The sequence below is a fragment of the Sitophilus oryzae genome, unplaced genomic scaffold, assembly GCF_002938485.1.
Source record: "Sitophilus oryzae breed Bouriz unplaced genomic scaffold, Soryzae_2.0 scaffold_177_pilon_pilon, whole genome shotgun sequence".
Lineage (NCBI taxonomy): Eukaryota > Metazoa > Arthropoda > Insecta > Coleoptera > Curculionidae > Sitophilus > Sitophilus oryzae.
Genome location: NW_022146479.1, coordinates 7,161,267 through 7,187,464, shown reverse-complemented (window position 1 = coordinate 7,187,464; position 26,198 = coordinate 7,161,267). Strand labels below are relative to the sequence as shown.

Below are 26,198 nucleotides of genomic sequence, written 5' to 3'. Positions count from 1 at the left end.
TCCTGTAACACCTGTTCTATAAAGCCACGATTGCAACCGAAAAAAGCATTACAACATGTTCGTATTTCTGAGTTTAAAATATCTCGCGTATTTCAGCGTGCATGATTAAAAGTTGCATCCACCAAAAGTTGTTTGTTTAATTTTAGTTATTATTTGTTCTAAATGTATTAGTTGGCTTTCGACCTTAACGTTCAACTTCAATAAAACAAGAACACAAGAGATGCGTGAATTTGAGAACTTTTAATAAGATGTCAGTCAAAAGAATATGCACAGAGAAGATATGGACATCGCACTAAATAAAATATTCCTAGGATAAACAATTCTTTGGAAAACTGTGACAAATTCAAAATAGGGGATCTTGTTATCGTGAGATTTAGCTCCAATAAAAATGAATACCATATCTAGGTAAAATATTGACACAAGCTTTAGAAAGTATCGACATTATAAATAAAAATACATATATCTATTTTATGTTAAAAAGTCACAATAAATATACCGTACAGAGAATTAGGGGAATTGAAATAAGAACACCCTATGAAGTGATTTAAAGTGTGTAAAATTCTTGTGTATATGAAGTCACATCATATACATCACAAATACCTATGGAGTATATGATGTCAATAGATATTAAATAGCAAAATGTTGTTTACTGACTCTAAGATTTAAATAATAATATTATGATATGGTTATTAATTGGCTTTTGGACAACTTGACAAAAATAGATAAATAATTTTGAAAATTTATGAATTTTTCACGACCCAATTGTTACACATAAGTCTATTTTATAAACGTTATTTTCTAGAAGTTATTTTATAGTGGTATGATTAATCGGGCAGCTTTTAACGTCGTCTTTTGACAAATTGAACAATTTTACATGCTTGTAGAGTTCTTTGGAGAAAAAAGAATACAAAAACCAGGCACCAGGGTATTTTCTGTTTATTAAAAATAATACCTAAAGTATATTAACCGTTGATACAACGTAAATTCTGAATCAGATTTGTTATGAAAAAGAATTAATAGTAATTATTTGCATATTTTTGTATAAAAGTTTACAAGTCATATAGTACAAAAATAAAATTATGACAATGTTTTTATTCTATCATACAGTATATTGTATAAAGGGCTACATGATACGTTTATTTTTCTCCTAAAAATCACAATATCACAATCATAAAAAGTATATCTTAATAACACCAGGAAATAAACCTATAGTCGATTACTGAATTAATTACTTATTAATATTTACACGTATTTATAAGTTAATTTTAACATCTCAAAATATGTCACATTCTTTTTACATTTTTTTATAGGTTTTATTCAAAAAATATTATACCTATGGGATTAAAAAAGTGACCCAAATATTTTAAATGATGAGATCCAGTTGCACATCTTTTGAAACTATGCCAAATTTTCTTTTGAATCCTACCTTAAATTTTAAACTTTACTTTGTATAATGTTCCTTTAGAATGGAATATATATCTCGTATATTTAAGGAATCTAACAAATTCTTTAATATTTTTTACGCTACGTAAATTATTATATATTAAAACTATTTAATATTTTCCTGATTTCTGATAGATTTTATAAAACCCTTCAACTTTTATTAAGTATAAAATATACCCATTTTTAATAGTTCGCGAATATTTTAATATTACTAAAATTATACAAATCAGAATAATTTCACTGCTTTTCCCCTAAAAATGATATATCTAAAATGTAAAATTCAATTAAAAAAAGCTAAAAAACTTTTAAAAGCCCTTAAACTATCTACTTCAGCATATATGTAACTAAGTGACTTAGATCTCTATTAAAAGTTTAGTTACTAGTGGATTTTTCTTGGCAATAGGATCCTACATGACGTAAACTTATAGCCCTCTAAGTATAATCTTTTAGAAGTCTAGTTTTTGTTAGATTTTGTTTTCACGTACTATATGTGTACATAAAGCGCAATGTAAAATATTAAATAAATAATTATAATTAAACGAGGAAAAAATCAAAACTGGATATTCCTGGATATCCTTGATTTCCATGCATTTATTAAATATATAATAAAATATGTGATATTAAATAAAAGATCTACTAGTAAACAACTCAGACAAGAGAAAAATGGAAAAGCAACCTGATAATGAACACTCAAGAGGTAGCAGTTAACAGATGCTTCCGTGACTTCAGGAGATACAGGTGTAGGCATCTTCTCAGAGGAACGAGACATCCCACGACCTTTCAGGCGGCTATAAAATGGCTGTACTGTTCTAAAAGAAGAGGTTCACGCTATAAAAAAGCGGCCAATCGTATACGAGGAAAAATCGCTGATAGACCAATAGAAGATATCGTGATCTGACAGCTTCGGCGCTTTAAGAAGCATCACCGTACAACCAGTGAGATCGAAAAAAAAAGAAATAACCAACGTAGAAGTTAAATTTATAGGCTTTTTCAAACGGATTCATAATTAAATTTGTTGCTGAATAAACAACATGGATTTGATGTTAAATATTAAGAAAAAATTAGAAATAAGCAAGCAGAATATTCTAAAATTTTATATACACACATGGCCAACATTATTGCCATATAACGATATTTTTATTTTATTTTAGAAGAAATATGATTCTTTTTATATTTTTGGACATATTGGCTTACTACACGACTAACTAATATAAAATTAAAAATGTAAGTGCAACTAGGCTGTTATTATAATTTTATTTCATAATGAGTGAAAATCAACAAAGACAAATTTCATTTTAAACAGAAAATATTGAAAACAATTTTATTTATTTCTCACAACAAATAGTCTGTATTGCCTCCTCGAGCCTCAATGCAGGCTGTGAGATGACGTGGCATGCTCTCAATTAAGTTGTCCAGAAGATGTTGAGGAATGGCTTCCCATGTTTCGCGCGCAGCAATTTTCAATTCATTTAAGGTACGGGGGGGGGTGAGGGTCATTCCTTTTGGCAATATGGCGTTTTAGCATGTCCCAAGCATGCTCGATCACATTCAGATCTGGAGATATCGGTGGCCACCACAGTTTTCTTATACCCTCTTCCTCACAAAACTCGCGAACCACTAAAGTGCGATGGGAGGAGCATTATCGTCCATGTAAACAAATTCATCCCCCACTGCCCCTCGAAATGGACACACAATAGGCTCTAAAACGTCTCTAAGATATGAGGCACCTGTCATTTTGCCATCAATAAATACAAGAGGAGTTCGAGCTCCGTGCATTATACCTGCCCATACCATAATGCTTCCCCCTTGAAACGCGTCATGGGGTTGAGCTGCATTCAAGCGTGCTCGTCTTCCAGATGCTCTCCAGACCAAAGTTCATCGCGAGTCTGACACTATCTCCTCAGCCCATTGTAGTCAGCGTAATTTTGTGCTGTAAATTAAGCTTCGGAACACGCAGAGGCCTCCTTAAATATAATCCTCTGTCATGGAGTCTTCTTGCTGTGGTCTTTCCTGAAACATTTACTCCTTCAAGGCGAGCTAACTCATTTTTAATAGCAGTACTAGAAAGCAGGGGATTGCGTCGTGCAATTAGGGATATTTGACGGTCTTGCACGGCAGTAGTAACTCTCTTTCTACCTCTTCCAGGCCGGTCTGTAACCTCGTTTGTCTTCCTGAATTTTTTTAATATTCGCGAAACATCGCTTTGGTTAACTCCTACAATTTCAGCTATTGCAAGTTGTCGGTAGCCCTGTTGATACAGTGTTACTATTCTGACTCTATTAAACTGTGAAATAATGTTTCTAGGCATTTTAAGGCCAAAACTATGGTCAGGTTTCTTCTAAAACCCAAAAGACCACATATCGAAATGTGCAAGAATATTGGGTCTGGACGATAAACATTGTTTACAATATCCATTTTAACAAAAAAAAATGTTTATTACAGATTATCAAAGCTATGTATAAAAAAAGATTCTTTAAATTCCTTTCCGTATATTTTTAAACGACATATGCAATAATTTTGGCCATGTGTGTAGGTAAAAAAAGAAAAATTCCTTTAAACAGATTTTTAGTAAATTTACTAGTTGAGAGCTATATAAATACAAATGATAATGTAACTTCCCCATACAGAAAAAAGTAATTCGACATAAGAAACGCGATTTAGCGAAGATTGAGTTTCAGTTTTCGTACGCGCGCTGAGAAGTGCAAGCGAATAAATTGAACATTTGAATAGTATCCGGGAAGTACCTCAAGAATATGTGTCTCGAACCTGCAACACTACGTTGCATTCCCCCGGGTTTCCGCAGCTATTTTATCCTGAAAAGCTCTTTAGATCCGGATCTGGACGTTTAAAGTGTAAAACATTGAAATTCGTATGCAAGCCAAAAGAAACGCCGAGACACTTGTTTAATCCTGAAATAATCTCCGGATTGGTTTGGTCTCTCAGCTATTTCAAAAATTCTAATTATATTTAAGACACGAATAATTTAATATAATTTATTAGAACTGTGTTGTTAGGTTTAAGAAATTCATATTTATAGAAGATATTTGTAATATTAAATAAACACGGTGATTTCCTTATCGAATTTTACTTTGAGACAATTTGTAACTTTCTGCCGACGATCTACAAACGGAAATTACATGCTTCTTACCCCCACGTTTACGCGACGCAAATCATTCTACTTGTTATCTTTTAGTCAATATTAATTTTGTTTATAATTTTGTTCTTGTCTTACGAAAATGATAAAAGATTTAGACATAATTATAATTATACAAACAAGTTTTTATGTGCATTTTTTTCTTCTTATGCATATTAATTACCTACTTATTGATTTAATTATAAAAGAAGACAAATAGTATCTAGTTTTTAAATATATTTGCATATTATATGTAGGCTTCTTATATTATTTATACTCATAACATACAAAGTAAGATGCGATTATATGTATATTGAAGTTACGATCAAGGTAAAATTAAGCTCAACTAGTTACAAACTACTGCTATTGTTTAGTTAAGTCTTGGTTTAAGCCTCTGTTTAACAATTGGTACTTAATATAGCATGCTAGAGATAGTTAGGATAGGTTCTCGAATTAAAATATATAAGCGATTTTTATTTAAGGAGTAGGTGTAGTTTGTATGGGAGGGGGAAGTTGATAACCGCGAGCTTATAGATCTATTGTGTTCTCCTTTCTTGAATTATAACTCATCATACAGACTCAAGACTTTGACGAAAAGCAGTATCTGAGATGGTTTTACAGAGTTACAGTTAGTTCTTCATCTCCGATATCAGTCGTACCATAGCTTTTGGAACGAATAGTTGTCGTCTCGGCGTCTGGTGTTTCCCCATATCTCCCACAGAATCTGCATTCATCGTTGTTTCTTAGCTTCAATCTATTGAGGTGTTCGGTGATCATTGAGGAGACAGTGTCCTGTTAAAAACCCCGTGACAATCCGAAAATAACTTAAATCAAGGAAAATCCTTGATTTTTCTCGGTTCTGAGAAGTTCTGAGAAACTTCTTTGAGTGTCTTAGGCCGTTGCAGGATTCTCATTCCAGATTACGGATGGAGTCTTACAAGTTCCTGAGTTTCGCTTGTCTGGCACCCAGAGTAGAAGGACTTTATTTTTTTGCCTAATTTGTCCAGCTTCTCTAGACATTCTTTGACCAACTTCGAATTGATGTGTATTAGTTAATCACTTTTAACGCTACTTGACTATCAGATAAGATGGCTATTTATTGTTTCCGACGGTTCCTATCTAAGACAGTTAAGATAAGTCTTACGATAGCATAGATTTCTGCCTGTAGGATGATCTACCCCAGCATCCTACAGGTAGATACTGTAGGATGCTGGGGTAGATGCCCATTGGTTCGGAGTATGGAAGTTTCGGCCCAAATACACCACATACATACACCACACACAGTATTGTATTGTCTTTTACCTGCTGATCAAACGTTTCCAATCTCTTCCCAATACTTTTTATTACTCAATACTACATTGAGTTATTTCTCAAAGTTGTACATTCTTCCTATATCATCCACTGTGAGTTGGATGTGTGGAATTTTACTTTTGAAGGTATTCCAAGCTCCTGAGCGGAAAATTTTCCCACTACTGTTTCTGTCAATGACTATTCTAATCAATGACGCATTGGCAAATTCACCGATGACAATCTACAGTGATGTTAGGTCTAGAATGATCTCAATAGCTGATGTTGGGCAGGTTCTCATGGCTCCCGTGATGCAGATGCATGTCAGTCTCTGCCACGGCCACGTTGCATAAGTTTTGCCTTGCTGTACGTTGCTCTAGTTTCGTGTACCAAGCAATTGCTCCATAAGTAATCAAGGGTATCATGGTATATATCCAGCGCAAAATGTTCTATTTCCCCCTAGCGTTCTGCATATCATAAGAGCTTTCTTGGCTTTGCTGGTGATGTTCTTAATATGCCTGTTCTATAGAAGTTTACTGTCCATTGTAATTCCCAGATATTTGGCTTGTTGTGATTCCTGTGGCAATATTTAATATTTTATTAAAACATTTTTTTTCTAGGGATTATTGACAAATTTATTTACAAATTTAACTGTTATGCAGTTATGTTTTATTATTTATTTTTATTAAATTTCACTTTTGAACCATTTTATATTTTAAAGCACCCCCGTACATTAAATAAAATATATCAAAAACTTTAATATTACCTAGTTTATTTGAAATTTGACAGGATATAAAAACTTTTATCAAGAAAGAAGTTATATCTCTTTTTAATCTTTTGTATCTTCTGCTATGTCGTAGAAATGGAAACTTAGGATTGTAAATTACAAATGGCAAACATCATACAGCAGAACCAATAACATATTACAGTCATCGAAGTAAACAAGACGAGAGTTTACAATAAATTTAAAGCGTCCATAGTAATCTGTCGGAATTTCGAATTATCTGTGTGCCCTTTACAATAGTAATGAAGTTTCCTAAATTACTGGTTGGTTTTGAACAGTACATAATACTTCATTGGAAACCATTGTATTTGTATATGGTGTGAGTTACATTCATACACACATAGATTGTGCATTAACCTGTTATTCCTATATATTATACGACGGACAAGATATATTCGTTTTCTGCATTACCGTTTAAATAGCCGAATTAAAATGTAACATTCGCCGGGGGTGAATATCGCTAGGGTCAAGTGGAGTAAAAATGAGACATTTTTTTCTTAGTTACAACCATTCAAATACAAAAATATTTCTTCTACAAAGGGCATTTGGTGGTAACAAAACTATTGCAAAAGCAAAAATATAGATACCATAAGTCCCCTTTCAATAAGCAGAGAAGAGTGTCTCATATTTAACCTACAAAGTCTAAAGATGAGACATGCTTAGTTAAATGAGAGGCTGATAGCAAAAGTGGGTTAAAATTTTACTCTCGGCAAAAACGGTTTGCGTTTTTCAGAGGGCAAAAGCGGTTTAAGTAGCAATGAGAGCAAAAATGAGAGAAAGAAACTTTACCGTAAAAATGGGTTATAATTATATGCCACTTTTACTCTAAGATTAAAAATATTCCTTTTTTGTCCGAAGAAAAAATCGTTAATTTACTATTAGATAAAAAAATCTGTTTGCGTATTTGCCAGTCAGTTTATTCATGTTCCTCTAGTTTTCTATACAAAAATAACATTTGCACCATATGCAACAAGTAGTGTAAAAATCAACTTTTTATAAGCTTTTATTTAACTTGCTTTGTATGTATGTTTGACAGCTGTCAAATTTGACAGCTGTCGTTTTTTTTTAAGTTCTCCTTTGTTAATGAAAATCGATATACATATTATTAGGATGCCCATAGAAAGTTATTTAAGAAAAACCAGCATAACTAAAAAGTAAAAAATAAATTTTAAGAAAAAGAACTTTTTAAAAATAAGCTTTTATTTAGTCATTACACACAAAAAAGAAAAAAACTTTTTTTTTTAAATTTTTATTATGAACTTTATAACGTCATTACATAATTTTAATATTATATTAAATCTTGTCGCGAGATTTGAGTGTACAGTTGCACTCATAAAAATCTGGTACGACAACTTTACTTTAAGTATATACAATATACATGACAATCTAAAACCTGTGTCTACCCTGTCTCATTTTGAAAGTTTGTCTTATGATACACCACTAGAAAAGGAATTACAAGATAAAGTTGTCGTACAACTGTACACTCAAATCTCGCTACAAGCTTTTATATAATATAAAATTATGTAATGACGTTATAAAGTTCATAATAAAAATTTTAAAGAATTTTTTTTTCTTTTTAGTGTATTTAAATTGTTAAGGGCATAAAATCAGTTCTATGAATTGATTTTTACAACGTTGTAGCTGGGGGGTAGGTAAGGGGGGGGCGTTGTGACTCCGCCCCATAAAAAAGTATAAAAAATTATATTATTATATGCATGTTTATTACAAATTTATTTATTTTTACTCTACTAATGAAATGAGGAAATTAAGTGTACTTACTTATCTATTATCCTTAAAGTCACTGAACACTGAATTTATTTTTCAAAATACAAATTCGTAAATAAATTATATTAAATAAAAAATAAAACAAAATTCAAAAAAATATTAAACAAATAAAAATATTATATTCTTCCGTATTACACGTGCGGACACAATCAATGCAAATACGTATGTGGTCCCAGTCCGCATTTTCTTTTCGAAAATCGCATAAAAAAGAGGGAGTAATTTAATTTTTCTATGAAATATATTTTTCTTCAAATGGCATCGGCGGCGGCGGTCCGTGTGTGATATCAAAGCGCGTGCCGAAGTCAAAAGGTGCCGACCAGATATAAACTAAACAAGTTATATTCGGAAGTGCACATCTAGACAATGGAAATAACTTTTGTATAATTATATTCTTCACTTTTGAAAATTTCCGAGCCGTTAGGCTTTTTATATTTTCCTTTTTAACTAAAATACTGTGTTTTGTAATATCAAACTCATTATCTTATAGGTATAAAAATGTGTGTGTGAAACACAAAAAAAATTATATAAACAGCAGTACAGCAGTGTGAAGCAAAAAAATATAAATAATTACTATATCAATAGGTATATACCGTATGATAAAAAAAAACGGCATCCAGTTGGCTTGGAAATAAACATCAATGACATTCCCCATATAATTTTACATATAAAATGACAGCGAACTTCATTTCATAGTCATCGCTGACGCCGTTCTTTTTTCGGTCATATTGTATCTTTTAAAAGATTTAAAATCTTTTAAAATAACTTAAGTCGTTAAAAAAGATTTAAGTGTTTTAAGTCATCTTTCGAAATAATGAAATGACTTAAGTCATTTGATTTATCGACTTAAAATCAAATGACTTAAGTCACTAAAATGATTTAAGTCAAAAAAAGACGTAGTAAGTTTTCTGTGAGCTTGCAGCTCTGCTAGAGATGCTTTGCCATACTGAACAACACCATAGACAAGAAAGATAAACAACACACTAAAATAGGTGCAAAAACACGAAATAAAATTTAGTATGAAGTGCAGTTTTACACGGAGCGGAGCATTCGCTCAAACCGTCCGCGCTGATCGTCCCTGTTGTGCCGTTTCACATGGGCGGGCCGTCCGGCGTCCGCGCGGACCGTCCGTTTATTGAAGAGGTACTATGAGCTTGTATGAGTATTTTGACATGGGCGCGGATGGTCCGCCCGTATGATTTCGTCCAACAGCCATCCGTCGATCCCTTGCTTCGACGGATCATCCGCGCCTATGTGAAAGTATTCATACATTCAATACTCATGGTACTTGTTCAACCAATGGGCGATCTACAGGTGAAAGTACTCCGTCAATTCTTAAAAATAAACACAATGGTCCACGATGGTCCGCACGTCCGCTCCATGTGAAACAGCACTCAATACTCAATAGTATTATAAAACGTCCCTTCGATAATACATAAATACGGCAGCGCGCAGAGGTAAAAAGAACCATTTTCTTATCGTCTATCGAATCTACGTATTATTTTCTTAGCGCAAAAACGGGTTAATATTTTATAGCTTTTTTGCCCTGAATATTTTGTCGAACCATTTTTGCGCTGATTAATATTCGATTCACTTTTGCCCAAAGTTGTGATGTATATGCTATTTTTGATCTTAGAGAAAATTTAAACCCACTTTTGCTTTGAACAAAATTTTATCCCACTCTTACTTTCGACCTCTCAAATATGAGACAGTCACAAAACTTACGCTTAAAGAATCTACTATCGTTTAAGACATAGAAATGTATCTTTTTATTAGTGGATCTCAAATAAAGGGAATCTAAACTGATCTAAACTAATAAATAACACCTGCATATAATTTAAATCAAAATACAGTAAAATCACACCGTTGCAAAACATTTATAAACTGACAGTGTAAAACAATTATATAAAATTAAAAATTATTTGTTTTATCAAGCAATTCCTATACCTAAAAATTGATATTTTTGAGAATATTTTAATTTTTGACCATGTAACACATGACTTGACATTAAAATAACAGAAAAAAAAACTTAAAACATTTAAAATTACCCAGGAATTACTTCTCGCTACTTTTATTCAACATTTTATACGTTTCATATTATTACATTGTTGGCGATCTAAAACGCTTCTCTGAGGCAATATATGTATCACTTACTAAAGAGAGATATTTGAAGTAATAAAAGTGCCGAATGGAATTTAACATTGTAAAAAGGCATTGATTCCGCTAGTCACGACCATGACTGCATAGTTTACGGAACGCAGCAATAAATGTAGATAAAGGCGTATTGAGAAACAATGAAAATAGAGACTGCTACTAAATGCGATCCATCAAGTCTCGCAAAACTTAAATTGAACTATTTACGTCTTTGGGTTTATTATAATAATCTTTTAAAATTGAAATTAGTTTCAATTCGAGCTTTACTATACAATATATATTTGGTTTCTTTAATCATGCAAAGCCAATTCAATTTATCCTAGTTTTATTAAAGTTGATATTCCGAAAAGTAACGTTAGTGATAAGGTAGAGAAAATTGCAAAACAAAAATGGCTTGATTTAGAAATCAAATTTCTGTATAGTAAACGAAGTATGCTTGAAATTGAAGCCTATGGACTTTACAAAAAACTTACTTATAAGCTAACTAATGTAGAGTATGAATGTTGGTGTCTCCTTCAGAGAAATATGTTTGTGGTTATCAATTCAAAATTTGTTAAGAAAATGTCCATTTTGAATAATAAGTTAAAAAAATTAAAAAGCTCTAAAAACAAACATGTTTTCCAAAGAGACATAAACATAGTAGAAAATCTTTCTTCGCAGACTTTTGATAAACAAGAGCTCAGTTTATTAAACAAAGGTTTAACGTATGCATTGCCCAACTCTGGTAGCGCTTTGGAGGAAATCGAAATCGTCGCAGCACTTGCCCGAGGCTTCTAAAGTATTTACAAGAGAGGCTTGTAGAAATCAGTTATCAAAAAATATCGTTTCAAGTAATGCATTAAAATCTAACAAAGAGCACAATATTGTCAAGAGTTTGCGTAACAAAGATTGTTTCTATCTAAAAGCTGATAAGGGAAATAAGGTTGTTATATTAGATAAAAAAAGACTATTACGATAAGGTAAACAACTTAATCGATAATGGGCCCTACATAAATTTGAAAAAGAATCCTTTGTCTAAGATGGTAGCAGACGTTAAAAAAACTCTAAAAGAATGTAACACCCTTATTGATCTTTCTTTAAAGAGGAAATTGCAAGTATCCAATCCCTCATTACCAAAATTGTATGCTTTGCCAAAAATTCATAAACCGGACAAGTCTGTATCTTCGTTGTTCCGAAGTGTTCCAATTCCACATACTTTAGGCTACTTGAAGGAATTACTGAACGCAAATGGTCTCGACAACAAAACTGTGATTGAATATATTGAGCTTACATCGTTATGTATGAAACAAAATTGTTTTCAATTTAATAACAACTTTTTTGAACAGCGGGAAGGTACAGCAATGGGTAATCCGTTGTCTCCATTTTGGCTAATTTATTCATGAGCAGGTTTGAAGTGGAGGCTAAGAATCAGTTTGAGTATTTTCCAAGAGTATGGTTTAGGTATGTGGATGATATTTTTGCTGTTTTTGACACACATTCAGACACCATAGATAATTTTATTTCTAAGTTAAATAATCGTTTTCCTTCCATTAAATTTACACATGAAATTGAGAACAACGACAGATTACCATTTCTAGATGTATTAGTTATTATAAATACTAATAATTGTCTGGAATTTGATATCTATAGGAAAAATACCACTACACACGCAGATAAATTCCTAATGAATCATATCATAGTCGTGAACATTAAATGGGTAGTTTAAATTTCTTAGTTCATAGATTCCACTTTCCAACGAAAGATATGAAATAGAAAGAGCTTACATTAGGAATGTAGCTGAGCGTAATGGATATTCTCCTTCACTAGTTGATAAAATAATTAGAAAACGTAGGTATAGGTTAATGATTTCTGAAAATTCGACTTTTCAAGTGGAGAAAGATACGTCTAAATATTTTTCGATACCATTTGATAGAGAATTATCCCGTGGTCTAAAAGGAATTTTTAAGAATGTCAATTATAAACTTGTGAATAGTGCTAATAATAAATTACAACAATTATTAGGTAATCCAAAAGATAAAACACCTCCACTGGAAAGCTCGGGTATTTATGAAATTTCTTGTAAAGATTGTAATCAGAAATATGTTGGGCAAACTAGAAGATCAATATTAACTAGATTTAAAGAACATTTAGCTCAGATAAGATATGGTAGACCGGATAAATCTTGCGTTGTGGATTTATTATGATTTTATGACAACTTGGAGCCCTGTATATCGACAGTGCCTAAGATCTTTCGCACCGCTGGCCTTACATATACTTAAAAAATGATCGTAAATAAACAAATACAGAAGATTTAAGTTCCTGTTGATTCCTGTACTCGCGAGATCATGTTTTACATACATGAATGTTGTAGTAAAAATATCTAGCGGAGCAAAAGTATGCGGTTCGAAACCAGAAAAAGGTAAAACAAATGGATCTGCTGCTTCATGGAATATGGATTATTCCTGGAATAGATAACAAGCTGGTGTTAAAGTATTGGAATAGTTTTTCTGTCGCGCGTTTGCGATAAATTATTGTTTAAAACTACTTATTTAATTTTATTCAAGCACGTACACTGCTATAAATATAACCCGAAACGTATATTTTGCTGAAAACATTTTTATATCAAGATTCATTGTTTTTGTAAAGCTTTAGCTCCCAACAATATTTACGTTATATTACCCGATAAATTAAACAGTATAATTATTATTTTAATGTTTTTGCTTTTGTTTAATCGTTTCCGTGAGTTATACAACACGTTATAACTAATTAACTATTTAAATTTCATTTATATATCGAATGAACCGCCATAGATTTATTACATGGCATTAATCAACGTAAGGAATGAAAAATGCGTGAAGCAGGGAAAGATTCAAATTGTTACATGTATTTTAGATAAAATAACGGATAGATACAACCAGTCTGTTTCAAATCAATCTAAATTCATTATGATTATTTGTATATTTGTCTTTAATATTTTATAATGGCTATCATAAGTAACTGTTTTTTTTTTCTTTTTCTTTTATTTGACAAATGTAGCTTTAAATAGATACTCTTTCTTTATACCATTTATTTTTAGGAGTCTTTTTTTATTTTTATAGTCTTGGAAAGAAACATTTTTCCTTGAAAAGATCAGAAAAAACTTTTTTTAGGAATGATTTCATGTTTTACAAATAAGAATCTTGTAATAAAAAAAATACAATTTGGTCTGGAACTTTTTTGGCGTTACAACATAATGTTTTAATACAAAAAAAATATAGAAACTAAAACTGCAATAATATACAAGATGTCCAATTATAAAAAATAAATTTAACATTTTATTTATTTGTGATACGTCTCTGTGGTACCTTATGAAAGTAATTTTAAATCATAGCTATAGTAATTTAACAAGTCCAAGACCTATATTTTATAGAAATACAGTCTTCTGATAATATTATTATGCCAAAGAGCTTGAATAAACCTGTATCTTATTAAATATTTAAGCACTTTAAAAAATGGTAAACTTAAAACTAAAAATATAGAAGAAATTTTTAGTTAAATTTACATTACTGTTGCAACTTAAAACATTTCTTGAGACTTTAGAATTTATTTACAAAGAAAACTTTTATGTAGAAGTTTCAGTGTTTATTTTTATTAAAGATTTCACCATTTTACTCTTGAGTGAATTTATATTTTGAAGCTCCTCGTATACTAAATAAAATACATAAAATACTTTAATATCGCCTAGTTTATTCGATGTCTGACATAATATAGAAACGTTTTTTTGGCGTTACAACATACCCAATATTTTAATATAAAAAAATATAAATAAAAATTGGAATAATATACAAGGTGCCCAATTAAAATAAAATATATATTTATTTGGAATAATATACAAGGTGCCCAATTAAAATAAAATTTTATTTATTTGGGGTACGCCTCTGTACCTTATGAAAATCATTTTAAATTGTAGCTAGAGTCATTTAAGCATTCCAAGACCTATATTTTATAGAAATACAGTGTCCCTATAATATTCCATATCGAAGAACTAGAATTACCCTTTATTTTATTATAAATTAAATATGTATACACCTTAACAAATGTTTATCATCAGTTACGTAAATTTGTACCCCTGGAAAAAGCCACTGAGAAATTATCTCGTAAATACATCTGTTTTATTAAGTAATTTAAAACTACTAACTTTTATTTACATATACAGAGTGTAGAAGAATAAGTGGGAGGGGGGTTAATCTCTGCGACCTTAGAGATCTATTGTGTCCCCCTTTCTTGAGTTATAACTCATCATACAGTCCCAGGACTTCCTACGGAGACCCGTGTCCCTCACAGTCGAGGAACTACGACCCAGGCCGGGTAGACGAAACGGTAGCTTGTGTCGCCCGTTGGGTTTAGAGGTAGGAGGTAAGCTCACGACCCTTGGAGGAGGTGGTAGCTTGTATGCCACTTGCGGAGGATGGTCTCACGCAAGTGTCAGCCACCTCTCCTGTAGTTCTCTTTGGGTTTGGCCCCTTGCAACTTTCATTGTTACTGTTCCCAGTGTCTTGAGGCTGTCCGTAGCCCCGCCCGGTATCGTTATATGTCTTGGTGCAATTCCCTGGCCACGGCACTACAGTCAGGGCCAAGACGATGAGTGAGATGCTTCTTAGACCAAGCCAAGTGCTAGAGGGGATTCCCCCCAGCACCTGACCAGGAGCTTCCCCACCAACCACAAGGTCTTGCATCTCCTAGGGGAAGATACAGAGTGTAAGAAATAGTATACCAAAAGACTATAGCTCATCATACATGGAATTTTTTTGTTGTAGTGGGAACCATCCTCCTGTGACAGCAGATGTTCTTCCTCCAAGGAATGGACATTTATCTCCTACGAGTGTATACACACTTCCACGGCTGGGGTTTGGCGGTTTGGCCCTCCGTGACCTTCACGGAGGTTGGAGGATCTGTCTCCATTTTCTCCATCACTTAAATTTGATCTCTCCTTAGACCTAGATACCGGTGTTCTCTCGAATCTATAATAGAGATTATATCTCTCTTTGGATTTGAGGTCACTTCCTATTGTGAGGACCTGACCATGGCCCCACTCCCTCGAGTTGATGATTCGCCAACTCGATATCCTTACATTGGAGTTCTGACAAAGCTGGTGATGCGTCCCTCCTTGCCTCCCGGCGCGGCGTTGGACTGCTTTTCATCCTGGCTTTTTCTATCCTTGCCGGAGCAAAGGTGAGAGGTTCTCGCTCTCTCTCTTGCCCTTTAGTGGAGATGCGCCAGGCTATTTCTTGGTTCCTTTACTAAATACGTTTATCAAAATAATTAATAGTGTAATCACGTACCAGATAAGCTCTAAAAAATTCAAGATAAGATCCAAATGAGGGCTGTAAGAGGAGCTGTAAGAGAGCTGTAAAGGATGCAAAGCTTGTAAAGTGATGTAACTTCTTCAGGCAGCATCTTTTGGAGGCATATGTTTGGAACTTTTTTATCCCACTGAAGTTTGATACACTATTTTTTAACCCTGTATCACTGTTTTCTTTTAGTTACGATTAATTCTCGTAAGACTGGAATATGAAAACATGTTCTCTGAAGAAAGTAATTTCAAAAATGAGGCATATTGTATATAAAAAATATTTAAAGCACATTTTTAATTAGGTCTAGAATCCTTTAGTGCTGCATTCTTGTGCTTGCCTACCTGCTTATATTGATAGCATTAATTTATGCCGGAGCATGTTAAAGCAATTCGGCGCTTATTAGCTGTTAGTTGTTAGAATTAAGTGAGCAACGGCATCAGAAAATGATAAAAAGAACATCGCCTCGCCGAATTGATTAGCCTCATATAATCCCGGGGATGATCAAGAAGATTCGTTAGTTTTACAATGTAATTTTGTAAATTAGTAATAGACCTAGCAAATGAACAGAGCGTTATTAATAAAATTACGATTCACAGACGGGCATAGCGATCGCATTAATTCGTATTAGGAAATTTTGGCAACGCCTGGATAAAGTCTTTTTGATTCAGTAGCGTCTCGTACCGATAGAGGCAAAGTTTACAGAATTAAAAATAATTCTGTATATTAATAGGGTTTCCACATAAAATTTGTCAGCTCTGAAATCCGGACTTAAATTATAAATAATTTATTTAGTTACGTAAAGTTTGTTAAACGAGAGAATACCTAACAGGGAGAATAATAATTGTTGTCTTTCAATTTAATTCGCAGGAAAATTGTATTTTCTGTTATTGTTTGGAAGTCGTCTGACGATATTCTTCACTGACTTGTTGGACAGAGGGACAGACTTTAAAGAGGAAATTAAAGACAGTTGAATAAGTGTTAAGTATACTCTTTTGCTTTTGTGAGCAATACTAAAATTTATACTGCATACAAACTATATCATAATTCGATTATCCTTTTAATATTAGAAAAAAAATGAACATTTCATTAGTGTGTATAACTTTCGTTTTTGCACATTAAATGCTTAATTTTATTTGTTAAATTAAATACTGCTTGTTATATACCGTTATTTTTAGACCAATTTACCCATTACATAATAAAATAATAATAAATAATAATATAAATAATCTTTATTTCAGAATTGGTAGGTACAAAACGTAGCGCCTGCACAAACACAAAATGAAATGATCGTCAAAATTAAAACAAAAATTACGATATTCAAAACAATAACACTTGATTCTTAAATTATAAACAAGTAGTAAATTCTAAACAAGTAGTTCTTGTAACAATTTAAACACAACAGACTGTCCAATAAAATCCAATTTGAAAAAACTTACAGAAAAACTCTGAGTATGGTTCTAGATTAATTAACAGAAGTCGTTTTTTGAATTGAGTTTCACAAATAATATTTTTAATATCATTAGGTAGACTCTTTCACGCAGATGTACAAAAGTATATCCTGCAACAATTATATTTGTGTCATCCCCCAGCATAAGATACAATTTTTCCTTGTGATGCAGTTGTTATTACGTTTAGATCGTTAATAAAAATAGAAAAGAGGATAGGGCCAATTATACTTCCCTGTGCAATAACTGCTGAATTTTCTTTTATATCAGAAAAATAATATTTTCCCATCATGTCTTCCATTTAAGTATGACGTTAATAATTGTAATGCGTTACATCTTATACCATATAATTGGAGTTTCTTAATTAATAAAGTTCTATCCACACAGTCATATGCTTTGGATAAGTCTAAAAATAGACCTAGTGAAAGTTCGCCTCTTTCCATATTATTTATTATTTCTTTAGTGAGTTCAAAAACGGCTCAAAGTGTGGATTTTCCCTTCATGAAACCATGTTGATGTTCTGAAAACAGGTTGCAAGCATTCATAAAGTTTATAATTCTATTTGTCAAAGCTAGCTCAAAAATTTTTGAGAAACTTGGCAGTATACTTATTGGCCTGTAATTTTCAAGAGAAAGTAGTGCATTCTTTTTTATAGAGAGGTTTTATAAGAGCAATTTTAAGTTGAGATGGAAAAATTCCATATTTAAAAGAGTTTAGTTAGGTTGTTAGTCTCGGGGAATTTTTTCAAATTCCGGCCGGACAACCCAGGACACCTTAAAAACCGGGACATATCCAGGTCAATCCGTATGGAAACGTATATATTAATATTAACAGTGATATTAAAATGAGGGTCTAAAATAAACGAAATAAATCTGAACCAGGAGGTATAACTTCTAGATGAAACAAGGCTTGCTTTATTTTATTTCCATTAATATTTTGTTGAATTTTGAGCAATCCTTTCAGAGTCACCCTATATATATTATATCATCTTATAAATGTTTTATGGTTGGATGGCCAACTTTTATCGGGCTATTAAGATAGAAATCTTTTGATATACTACGTATCAAAAGGCAAAAGCCGGCTTTTTATCTTAAATGAAGTGACAAAGTGAAGAAAATACTGAAATTTAATGTAGCAGATAAGTAGAATGGTTATGGACTTATGGCTTTCCCAGTACATATTTTTAAAATTCGTTGTTGCTAAACGATTACAAATCCTTTCCTGGAGGAAATAGATTTTATATACAAAACATATAAAAAAATCAAGCCTGTTAACTGATAGTAATGATTTATAAAAAAACTGGTGTTTACAGATTAAAGAAAAAAAATTATGTAATCTCAGAAATATAAATAGAGGAAGATATTAGAAGCCTCAGTTAGCCTCAAAAAAGTAGCAGTAAATGGACAAAAAACTTAGAGTATTAACACAGTATTAATATCTTTCTATAATCATTTTATAAAAAAAATATAATAAATTTACAAACAATCCCGAAAAGCTCAGATTAAATGCTTATTTTTCTATAGCTTTGAAGTTTCTATTGGAAGAATATACATATTATGTCTGTATAGAACCATGGAAGAATATATTAATATCTGTCGCTATTATTTGAAAAACGAATATAAAAAAATTACATAGCCTCTGCAAATTTAAATTTTCAAAACAATGTACGTAATATTTTGAAAATATATTCAGTTTAAAAAATGTAAATAATAAGTAGTAAAAAAAGGATAACTCACTTTATAATTAATCCATTCCTGTGTTTGCCAAAACAGCTGTTAAAATTGTCTCCGATGGGCTGTGAAGTCTTCTGAGGGAATGACGAGTCCACACGTTTAGCAACAGCACAGTTATTTAGTCCAGGAAAGTTTTCACCAATGATTTTCTTGTAGAAACTTCACCTGAGAACGATATATCCCGAAATTTAATATCAGGGGAGAACAAAAACGTTACAATAAGGATATTAAAAGAGAAATATTTACATTTTGAATTAAACTGACACATTTTACAAGTATTTTGTAAACAGCACGTACAAAAGTATTTAAAAAGAGTGTAACATTTACTTAACCTCTACAATTTTGTGTATTTATAAACCAAAAAAAAATAAATAAATATTGAGATGTTTGTCTGTTACGTAACTACTAGAAAACATGGGCGTCTCTTACCAATTTTACTATATTCGATAATTGACTATTTTATAGAAATATGTTAATAATTAATACCTTTGTTAATACTTAAAATAACCATATGATTGAAAATAAAAAAAGGCAATCAAGTTTTACCATATTTATCCCTGAAGTTCTGACAGTGATCACTATAAACTGAATTATTTAAACTATTAATAAAAGCTAGAACTATATGTATGGTATAACTTTATAACCTAATATGAAACTATTTATATTTTTCGTATTGTAAGTTTAACACGTCAAAGAGGGTAAATAATTCATTATCAGCTGTAAAGAACTTTATCTTTCTAAGTAGATCTACCGCCATGTCTTTTTTATTCGATCACAGTGTATTACATAAATATATATTTTTTAATTTTTTACTGGTTTATATTAGGGCATAATTTGTCATTTGAAGCTAATGATTTATATATTTAAATAAATAACTTTTATTTATTGGCTTTTATATAAGTAACGGTAGAAGATGTACGATAAAAAAAACCGCGTCCAGAGGGCTTGGAAATGACTATCGATGACATTCTCCAAATAATTTTTCATACAAAATGACAACAATCTTCATTCCCACGCCATCTCTGACGCCGTTTTTTGCGATTGTATGGTACTTCGAAAATATCTATCAATAATATTAATACTATACTATATTATTATGTATATACAGCTGATTTTTTTTGCACTTGTTTTCCCAGGACTTTTGCGAGGAAAAAATGTGTTAAAACGTTTTTCAATTTTCCATGGCAAGAGCAAATTATATTTCAGATTAACGGTTGTACGCTGTATTATAAATTAATTTAAAATTAATTAACATCAAAGAAAAAAAAGTTCATCAAATTGGTCATAAAGTTGAAATTAAAATGAAGAGAATATCTTTTAAAAGGTAGATCAATTTAAAATATTACAATATTTTACGTAGTGCTTTTAATAACTTTCTAATTAAAAGTAATATAAATAAATATATAGTGATCGGGAATAATATTTTTTATTCCAATATCAGCTCCAAACACCCGTTTTAATAACTTACATCTATTAAAAAAAAAATGAAAATAGGTCACTTAAATCTAGATTTTTTATAGTGTCCTGTTTTAAAAATACTAGCATTTATAGAATTAATTTTAAGTACTTCTATAAGGTAACTCGACCGAAATGTTTCGAATCAATGGGCACTTACCCTAGAATCGGACAGGCAGAAATCTATATACGCTATTCAAAGATGCGTACAACTTATCTTAGATAGGAACTATCGGAAACTAGAAATAGCCATCTTATTTTTATCGTCAAGCAGCGTTAAAAGCGATCAACTCAGTAACCCTCTATTCGAAGTTGGTCAAAGTATGCCTAGAGCATCTGAGCAAATTAGACAATGAAAACAAAAGTTCCCCTACTCTAGGCGCCAGGTCACCAAGGGATAGAAGGTAATGAGAAAAAAAATGATCTAGCTAGAAAAGGAGCGAAAACTCCATTAACTGCATCAGAACTGTTCTGCTTCCGAAGTGGAAACCAATTAAAAGCAGAGAAAAACTTGAAAGGCTCCTTCCGTAACCTGGAATGGGAATTTCCAAGGGTCCAAGAAACTTGAAGAAAGTTCTCAGCCCGAGAAAAATTAAAGATTTTCCTTGATTTAAGTAAGAACAATTTTGGGATTGTTACGGGGTATTTAACAGCACACTGTGTCCTGCACGAATACCTTATTAGCTTGAAGCTCAAAAAAAACGGCGAATGCAGATTCTGTAGGGGCAGTGGGGAAACACCAGAACACCTCATCACTAAGTGCGCCGAGACGACAACCATTCGCACCCTAAACTTACGTACGGTACGACTGATATCGGAGATGGAGAACTATAAAACCGTCTAAGATACTGGCTTTTTTCAAAGCCCTGGGACTGTATGATGAGTTGTAACCCAAGAAAGTGTCGCAGTGATTAATCCCCCTCCCAATCATTCTACATTCTACATGGTAACTTGACGCCAATATTTTTTAGACTACTGTACCAAAATCAGTAAAATTAATATATTAATAAAGCTATTAACAAGAAAATTTTAAGTTACGAAAAAGTTGTTTCATTGTTCTTAATAGAAAGTAATTAGAAAACTTATCTCATTTTGATGTAATATTATATTAGCAAACTTTAAACAAATAATTACTGAAATTATTAAACGAGGGAAGTTTCTCCGCACAGTTGACATTAAGAAAGATAATACTCATGTAAATTATCGCTTTTCAAAAGACCTTTTATAATTCAGTAACCTTTCATATGCGAGACACAAAACCAAATGTACTTTGCGTACAGAAAAAAATCAAAGAAAATGTAAAAACAACAAAACGGAAAGCAACCCTGCTGAATTAAAAGCTACACATTTAGGTTTTGGATGTACAAGCCTTTTATGTCAGATGCTTTTGATGTTCGTCATGAAATTCATTGTTGTTTTCACATAATCCTCACACAATAAAGTGTGAGTGCATTAAATATTGTTTCTTTAATTAAATGTGTTTTACTTTGTTTTTATTTAGTTATTTTTAATTCCTGTTTAAAAAAATGTGATGAGTTTCTCAAAAAAAAGTCTTCCAGGTTATTTGTTTCTTTGAGGTTTCTGGAGATTGTGGTATTGTGAAAAGTAATATACAGGATGTAAACAATAGTGTACCAAAATTCCAGTGGGTGATATACTACAGAAAAAAATAAAATTAAATGTTCCTATAAACATAAATATATGCTTTAAGATGCTTCCTGGGGAACTTATAACCATTTTAAGGGATATGTCAATACAAGTGGTATTTCAATATACAGGGTATAGAAAGTATGAAAAGTGTATGGTTAGGTTGTAAGAAAACTAAGTATGAAAACTACAAATATAAAAAAATCACATATCTGAAAATTTAAATTTCCAAAAAAATGTATGTATATTTAAAAATTTCCAATATAAAGTAAGTAAATGTGTAGTCAAAAAAAGGAAAACTCACCTTACAATTAATCAATTCCTGTGTTTGCCAAACTGCTGCTAAAGTGGTCTCCGATGGGCTGTGAAGTCAACAGGAAATGATGAGTCCACACGTTTACCCAAAAGCACAGTTATTTAGTCCAGGAAAGTTTTCACCGTTGATTTTCTTGTAGAAACTTCACCTGAGAACGGTATATCACGAAATTTAATATCAGGGGAGAGCAAACGTCATAATAAGTATATTAGAACAGAAATATTTTAAATGAAAACACAGAAATAAGATTAAATGTTCCTATAAACATATATTTAAAATGCTTCCTGAGGAAGTTATAGCCATTTTAAGGGTTACAAGTTCAAAGGGAGAAAGTTTTTATACTAAGTATATTTTTCTATACTTATTTCAATATACAGAGTATAAAAAGTACCTAGTGTACCAAGACCTTAATCGGTCCAAATACCAATGTTTACATTAGTTCAGAAATTATTTGGAAAAAATCGAAATAAAAATGAATCTTCTACACCCCTACATCTCAGAAACGAACTATTTTGTGGGGACATATATTTTACTTATTTGAATAGTAGAATAAGATACCAAAATTTCCCGAATTCAATCCGGACCACCCTGTATAAGGGGGTGGTGATGTGTAATTGTTTGGAGAGTCGCCTCTTTTTTTGGTCGCCGTTTTTTGTCTTTGCTTATCCCGGAATTTAGCTGTTACAATCTGGCAACCGTAATACAAACAGAAGCTGTTAAAATGTAAATTATGATTATTTTACATGCGTGTTAAAATTAGAGCGCCCTGTATGAGTGATTTACCGCGGTAGGCGGAAGAATATCTTATAAATAATTCGTAGATATTCAGCGCATTACGAGCAGGAATAGGGTGCGCGTTTGTGTAAACTAAAATCCAATACGATAAAATTGTTATTTATGGGTCCGACATAGAGCATTCAAATTAGCTGGCTCAATCGTATAACTTAGGACTCTCTGTCCCACTGGCAACTGTTTTATGATCCTAATCAAACGGAAAAGTTATCACTAACGAGTATTGAACCGGCGAATTTTTATCTCTATCCAGGACTATAAAATGCAAAACGAACACGGTTTTACTTTTTTTGTTATTGCCTGAACGGCTCGGAAACTAAGAACGTAATAAATGTTAAGTACGGATTAATTATGGGATAATGTGAGGAAAATTTCAAATCCGTATTGCGTATTAGATTAAATTTATATTGCAAAACTTACTTTTATGTTTTACTAATAACTGATAATCCCGAAAACTATATTATGAATTTTCGGGTATTAAAACTTAATTATCTACCTCATTATATCTATATAGTCTATGAGGCAGTGAAGATTTTTCGTACTGATTTTTCAGAAGCATTTGCATTATTAATTAAAAAAATTAAGTTGTTTTTTTTTCAAATTTAGTTAAGTTCGTTTATGCTATTTGATTTGCACTTTAAGTTACCTATGTATTTTTCTTCGCTTGTGTTCGTGTTTGTGTGCATGTTAATTTTCTCATGACTTAATAAAATTGGATGTATTTTTCAGTCATAAAAAATCATTTTTTTATCGATTTTACTTTTTCTTGCTGATTGACGAATATCCCTGAATAAAAATTTGCTAGTATCGAAAGTACTGAGAAAACCCGGTTCCTTAAAAACGTAGTACCTACATACCTACAGAAGTTTCCGGTTCCGGAAACCCTAAAAACAACCTACACAAAAATAAAAAAACATATAAATTAATAAATAAATAAAACAAATTGATTTTGAGAAACAAGAAAATTTTTACATTTGTTTTCCTGAAGAAATTTCAAATAAGACGCTACGTTATTTGATAGTATGAATCGAAAATTTCTTTACCAAAAATATCTATTTTTATAAAGTGATATAAATATAGGGCTGCGATCATATATTTCTATTTCTCTCTGGGATATTATGTGTTTTATTTTTATAGTAGCGGGCTGCATATCCGAGGCATAAAAAGCTTTTTTGTCGTTTGTTTCCGATATCTGCTCTGTGGCTGGTTAATATTTCTTGTTGATAAAAACGTCGCTGAAAGTGAAGGTTAACAGCCATAAAAAAGGACCGAGGGTGGGTTTAGATTTCTCCTTAATTAATATCTCGATCTTTTTTCTCTCTGGTGAGCTATTTTTCTATCGGAAAACAGTTACCGAATGAGAAATAGACTAACACACATTTCTACTGTCTCTATATTTGTGATAACTTTGTTTTAGTTTATTTGTCTGGCAATATTACAGCTAAATAATCGAGAATTCTTTAGTTTAAAAAATATATAAACATTTAGTTATCGATTTTTTTAAATTAGACTATAAAAATATCCAACAAAATATTATAGGTACCGTCTGTTGCATAAATTATCAAAATCGAGTCTTTCGTCTAATCTCGATTGAGTGAAAACACTCAGTGCTTTTCACTCTGTGAATTGAAGATTCACTCAGTTCTGTAGAGTAGACATTTCACTCAATCGGGTGTGGACAGAAATTGAGAAAGTATTGAGTGAAATCTGAGTGAAATTTCACTCAATTTTTTTTACAGTGTAATATAATGTGAATAATATTTCCATTTAAAATATAATATGACTATCTGGTTACCACTATGAAAGAATACGTTGTTCACTTCTCAAAATTTACTGTTATATACCCAGTGACCTTTTGGCTATTTGCCAACACTCGAAAATTATGATGGATATTTATAGGCTGTTTTATATGGATGGGAATATAATTTCCCTTGTTTTTATTTAATAATTTTCCTTGTTTACCGATATTAAATCAACTCTTGAAGGTCTGTCGTGTTATTTATTATTAATAAATGATTGAAAGGGTTAAAAACTGAGGCTTCGATGAGTAACAAAAATAAAAATAAAAATGTTAGAAAATAAAATCTTATTAGAGTATAGACATAGTAAATCTACATTATATATGAGACACCGGTCTTAATATTTACAACTACTTACTTACTGCCATTACTCACTGACGAGTATTTGACACGCATCAGAAGATAGTTACGCAAGGTGTTTTCTTTCATGAGCTTTTCTGTGATTGAAAAACCCGATGCGTGATGTTATCTCTCTTCAGGGCATTCAAAAATCTCATTACTTTGTTGTCTCTTTACTTTTTGGTTGTCGTTGTTAACTGAGTAAAACTCAAAAACTGGAAAAAAAATTGTCTTTTAATTTCCTGAATGCTCTTGAAGCGCTGTTAATTCCGTGCTGAATTGGAGTGCACAAAACAATATATAATACAATTTAAAAAAAATTATGAATAAAGTAGCAGTACAAAATCATTAATATATTTACTATATTTTTCTTTGTACAACATTATATAATTAAATAAGAGCAACGACAGCATGTTTATCTCGTTACAACCAAATCTATATTTGACGGGCCTCATATATTAGTGATTCGTTATTTCATCAGCGAAACAATTTAATTCGGTATAGTATTGTGCGTTGAAATTAAAATAAGCTTTCATTCAGTCTAAACAGAACATTTACCACATATTTGGAATTGATAAAACTGTCAAAATGGAACAGGCAAAATTTTCTCCTAAATCTTATTAATTATGTTAATTTGCGCATTATCTACGTGTCCATTGATTATATTAGTCTAATTTTGGTAAAAGTGACGCAGAGAGTTTTTGGTAAAACCGAATAATTTTAAAATCTAATTCAGCTCAAATAAAGTTAGCATATAATATTCGAATAAAAAAAATA

General features: G+C 31.6%; 1 protein-coding gene and 1 long non-coding RNA gene across 8 annotated transcripts in view; one reads left to right on the top strand and one right to left on the bottom strand.

Moving 5' to 3' along the window:
• Nucleotides 1-26,198, top strand: part of LOC115882301 (hemicentin-2-like) — a 393,218-nt gene that overhangs the window by 250,846 nt on the left and 116,174 nt on the right. The window lies entirely within an intron of this gene.
• LOC115882308 overlaps nt 1-26,198 on the bottom strand; it is a 106,105-nt gene that overhangs the window by 11,260 nt on the left and 68,647 nt on the right. The window contains exons 4-6 of one of the 3 annotated variants that reach the window (XR_004050173.1): nt 22,480-22,639; nt 19,077-19,238; nt 17,021-17,860 (exon numbers count right to left, since the gene is read on the bottom strand). This is a non-coding gene — a long non-coding RNA (uncharacterized LOC115882308). Of the gene's footprint in view, nt 1-17,020; nt 17,861-19,076; nt 19,239-22,479; nt 22,640-26,198 lie in introns of those variants that run through there. The other 2 variants (XR_004050171.1, XR_004050172.1) reach the window with 2 other exon arrangements.